The sequence below is a fragment of the Myotis davidii genome, unplaced genomic scaffold, assembly GCF_000327345.1.
Source record: "Myotis davidii unplaced genomic scaffold, ASM32734v1 scaffold1036, whole genome shotgun sequence".
Taxonomy (NCBI): domain Eukaryota; kingdom Metazoa; phylum Chordata; class Mammalia; order Chiroptera; family Vespertilionidae; genus Myotis; species Myotis davidii.
Genome location: NW_006287260.1, coordinates 514,325 through 520,017, shown reverse-complemented (window position 1 = coordinate 520,017; position 5,693 = coordinate 514,325).

Sequence of the window (5,693 nt, the reverse complement as noted above, 5' to 3'; positions counted from 1 at the left end):
CAGGCCCTCACTGTGTTGGCTCAGTGGATAGAGCGTCAGCCTGTGGATTGATGGGTCCCAGGTTTGATTCCGGTCAAGGGCACATGTGTGCAGGAGGCAGCCAATCAATGATCTCTCTCATCATTGATGTTTCTCTCTCTCCCTCTCCCTCATCTTAATCAATAAAAAATATATTTAAAACAAATAAAAGAGCAAAAAAATTGACAAATTAGTTTATGTTTTTTACTTATGTAGACACGTTTGTGTAATTAAAATTAAGTACACATGAAAAGTTCAATTTCACAGAGAAGTTTTCTATATGTGTTACAGTAATTTTACATTTATACCGAGGTCTAGTAAATGCGTGCATTCACCAGTTACCTCAGTAACAAATGCACAGGCTGGGGCGTGGCTTAGCTCATGTAGGAACATCAGCCGCCAGGTGTTAAAACTGCTGCAGAAAGACACACCACGTGACAACAGAACCAATTACCATGTGTGATGCGGTGTGATCATGTGCTAATCATTTGCTGAACATTGTTTATGAGCAGTGACTTTTGCATTTAAATATGTAGACCAGCGGTTCTCAACCTGTGGGTCGCGAACAATGAAAATACATCCTGCATATCAGATATTTACATTACGATTCATACCAGTAGCAAAATTACAGTTATGAAGTAGCAACGAAAAGAATTTTATGGTTGGGGGTCACCACAGCATGAGGAACTGTATTAAAGGGTCGTGGCATTAGGAAGGTTGAGAACCACTGATAGACTATAGTTATGTCTATTTCTGTTGGCGATATTACTACAGCGTTTTTTCCAACATATGCCCTATTTGTGAAATTTGTTAAAAATAACAGTGAATTCATAACCAAAAAACCCCCTGTTAATTTAATTATAAGCAAATATTGGTTAAAAGTATCATAAAATTAACAGGGTGTTAATTTTCACATATGACATACAGACAGGAAATTTTATCAGTTAAACCTCAAGTCCATTAAATCAAGGTCCACAAAGTCAAGGGTTAACTGTATGTCAATTATATCTCAAATTTTTAGAAAAGCCTGGCTACCTGTTTTAGGCGAGTATCACCCTCACCTCTTGACTGTATACTATAAGAGCTTCTAACCTATGTCCTCAAACAAACTCCTCCCGGATTCCTATTCATTGTGTGATTTTTTGTCAGGCTGGCTTAACAAAAAGTACAAACCTAAATTTACCACTATCTTGATCAAAACTCTTCAGAGGCTTCCTCATAATCCACCTGCGGACGAGGCTGGTCCCTCCGAAGTCCCTGCGGCTCCAGGCACTGCCTCTTCCCAGCACCCGCACTCCTTCACCTTCTTCACTCCGTATCATACCTAACACCGGCTGCCTACACAGGGCTCTGGGCTGCAGCCTGGTTCCCGGGCCGCTGTGGGCTCTCTACAGGTCCCTGCGGAGTGCCTCACAGGGTCCTCGTGTGCGAGGAGGGGCACTGGCGCGTCCAGGGGCAGACTTCCTCTGCACCTGCCGTGGCGTGGAGCCGACGGGCTGGAGAGCCCACACTCGTGAAGCGTCTGCTCATGGTTCAGTGGTTAAGATTCTCTTTGCCTCACACCCAAAGAATTCCCCTGGGCTTGGAATCTAGATGGGCTACTTGAACCTCACTACCCACCAGCGGATCTCATCAATGCTGCCCCAACTGTGTCCACGTCAGAGCACCCAGAGAGGAGAGGCTATCTGCATGCGACACCGTGGATTTGGCTGCCTGAAGCCAGAAGCCACATCAGCTGGGACTTCGGTAGCCCCAAGGGCTGAACAGATCGATTTCTTAACATAACTACAGTCCATGTGTGACACACGGGTTGGGTGCTCTACCCTAGACTTGGCATCTCCAGTAGGATAATTCATTCATTCTGTCCATAAACACTTACAGAATGGGCTAAGCTCCAGGGACAGCAATAATGAATACCGCTGTAGAGCTAACCATTTATTTTACATGTAACTCATTTAATCCTCACCACAATCCTATTATTATCTTCATTTTACAATTGAGGACATTGAAGTGGGAGAGGAGGGTTTGAACCCAGGCCGTCTGGATCTTAAGTGCTCCTCTGTGCTGCCTGGTACAGAGGATTTACTAGTCGCTGGGGTTTATGAACCCTGAAGCTACCTAAAAACTGTGAGCTTGGGCGTTTTTCTGAAGTGGGAGGAGTCCAAGACTGTCACCAGTCTTACAGGGATTAAAGGTAGCCCTTGCTCGTTTGGGTCAGCGGTTAGAATATTGGCCCACAGACCTAGGGGTTGCAGGTTCGATCCCTAGTCAAGGGCACATACATTGGTTGCATGTTCCCCAGCCTCAACAGGGATGCGTGCAGAAGGCAATCAATCAATATGTCTCTCTCACATCGATGTTCCTCTTTCTCTCTCTCTCCCTCCCGCTCCTCCCTCCCTTCCACTCTCTCTGAAAATCAATGGAAAAAATATCCTCTGGTGAGAATTAACAACAACAACAAACAAACAAACAACTGGTCTAGGTGGGAATTCTGACATCTGACCCATCTTCTGGTTTGCTGGGACTCCAGCAGTGACCCCCCAACTTGGCTCAGAGCCCTGATAACTCCCACAGAGTCCCACTCTTATGGGAGAAAGCTCTGGTCTGGCCTCTCTTAGTCTGCTCCATGGTCCTCAACTTTCACGCTCTTTACCAGGGAGGGAAATTGTTCTGGTAACTGGTTGTTGTGTAAAGGTATTGTGTCAGAAACAAGAAAACATGTGAGAGTCTAGGTCTGAAATAAAGCAGACTATAAATTGAAAGGGATTACAAAATGACCTCAAATCTGCCAGGCTGGGCCCAGAGCTGCTGCAGCAATGGTGGTTTAACTGAGCTCATCTTTATACTATTGGGACTTTGAGGAAAATTCATAGTGTGGTTATGAACACAGCTCTGCAGTGAGATAGTGTGGATTCTACCTCTTTGAAACTGTGTACTCTTGGGCAACTGAACCTCTCTGAGCCTCAGATGGCACTTCTACAAAAGGGGATAGTCCTGGCCAGTGGCTCAGTGGTTAGAACGTCAGACTGAGCACCGAGGGGTCGTGGGTTCGATTCTGGTCAAGGGCACAGGTTTGATCCCCGGCCTCAGTGGGAACATGTGCAGAAGGCAACCAATTGATGTTTCTCTCTCACACATCAATGTTTCTTCCTCTCTCCCCTCCTTCCATTCTCTCTCTAAAAAAATAAATAGAAAAAACATTCTTGGGTGAGATTAACAAAAAGGGGGGGGGGGTGGACAATAATGAAACCTTCCTCACAGGTTGCTGTAAGAACTAGATGAGGTCACGTATGTCAGCATTTAGCACAGGGCTGGGATATAGGAAGTACTTTGGGAATATGGGCTCCAGGGAGGGGACGGGAGAGGAGCCTAAAGGGAAATGCATGAAGCAATGGGTAGTTCTAAAACAGAGCCAGGACCAGTGGCAACAGCCCAGGGCTAGTCTGCAGAAATGGCTTCAATCTTGGTTCCACCTCCCGTGACAGCCACCTCATCTGTAAATGAAGCACTGGCCCGATGACCCGGAACTCCTTTCCACTGCTCATGCTAGTTACATGTATCAAACATATAGCCCTTAGTATGTGCCTGCCACTGTTCAGAGCACTTTACCTACATTAACTCTTTTATTCGTTTTTTAAAAATTTGTTTTTACTGATTTTAGAGAAAGAGGAAAGGAGAGGAAGAGAGGGAGGAAAGGAGAGAAGGAGAGAGACATCGACGTGGGAATCATCAATCGGCTGCTTCCTGCACACACTCTGACCGGGGACCGAGCCTGAAACCTGGGCATGTGCCCTGACCAGGAATCGAACTGGCGATCTTTTGGTGCGTGGGATAATGCTCAACCAACTGAGCCACACCATCTAGGGCAACTCTTCTTTCTAATCTTAAGAATAATCCTATGAGGATGTAGGTACAATTTGCCCATTTTACAGATGAGGTGACTGAGGCTTAGAGGTGAAGTAATTTGTCCAAGTGTCCATAGCTGAAGCCAGGATTCAAAGCCAGGCAGGCTGGCCCCATACCTCTCAATATCTGGTGTATTTCTTCCTTCTGCCAATCCACTGTGACACAATGTCAGCACTCAAAACCCTAGAATATTGGTTGTTTAACTTTCATCTCATCCACTGCAACTGAAACCCAGTTCTTGACCTACCATACTGGAAAGCGGGAACAGCTGGGAGCCACAGCAATCTCCACTCCTTCACATGTTCTCACGTTCGGGCTACATATTCAATTTTCCTCCTTAAGCTTCATAATATAAACCTGGGGTGGGGAACGTCTGACCCAAGGGCCGTATAAGGCCCGAGAAATCCTCTGGTCTGGCCCTGCCAAGGCGTTAGGGGTAAGTTAATTAAATATTTGACCAAATATAGCAGGCTAATTTTTAAGTTGATAACTTTGTATGTCCCGAGAATGATGTTATAAACATACAAATGGCCCTTGGCAGAAAAAAGGTTCCTCACCCGATTATAGACCTTTAAGACAGTCCACTCTCACTTGCTAACCTTTCCCCGACGGCTGACGCTGCCTTCCACCAGAGCCTGACAGAGGTGCGCCATGGCTGCCAGCATGTACAAGCGTCTGCCACTTCTCTCCCTTGATTTCATCACATGGTTTTCTCTGAATCCTACTGCGTCGGTACTAAACTAACAACACAGAGACCGACAGAGTCAAGGAGAGGCCTCAGATGGCTGGTGAGTTCCTGCCTGCACTTGACATTTTAGATTCACAACTCCGGTGGCCCCCTGAGGAAGGGTGAGGGGAGCAGGGCAGCTGCTCTGTTTCTCTGCGGAGGGTTAGGATTACCAGCGCCCCCATGACCTGAGCTGAGAGGGGACAGACAGACTGGGGGAGGGCAAAGGGGATAAGGGCCATGACAAAAGGTAGGGATGACTCTCCCAGAAGTAGCAGCAAGTCCAGTTTCAGTTTATTGCTTTTTGTTGTTGGTAATTTTTGTTAATCCTCACCCAAGGATATTTTTCCATTGATTTTTAGAAAGAGTGGAAGGGAGGGGAGAGACAGAGAAAGATCGATGTGAGAGAGACACATTGATTAGCTGCCTCCGCAAGCCCTGGGCATCAAGCCTGCAACCCAGGCAACGTGCCTTTGACTAGACTCAAACCCAGGACCCTTCAGTCCACGGGCCGACGCTCTATCCACTGAGCCAAACTGGCTAGGGGTGTTTGTTGCATTTTTAAATGAGCTTAACCTATTGACTCTGATGCAGGAAATAGCCCTATGACTTCATAATACGGGGGGGGGGGTAGGCAAAAATAGGTTTATAGTTATGAATACTCAAAACATGGAGTTTATCCTTGAATTATTATTATTATTTTTAAATATATTTTGATTTTTTACAGAGAGGAAGGGAGAGGGATAGAGAGTTAGAAACATCTAAAAACTCAGCAGAAAAGGGCTACAGTTCTTAGCAGGAAAGAGAGCGAGGAGTTGTCAGGAAAGCTGCAGGTTACTTTGAGATAGTCGTCCCAAATGCATTAGAGGACCTGTAAAAATCTGCCACAGGAGGAACGATGATCCATAGTCAGAAAAGTTACTGCAGCTTAAACAGGAAACCCTTCTTGTTCAGGACTGTCATAGCCACAGTTTGCAAAAAGTGCAGCTATTGATTAATGCAATGTAGTGTCAATTAGATGTACATTCCTGAGGTCTTTTAT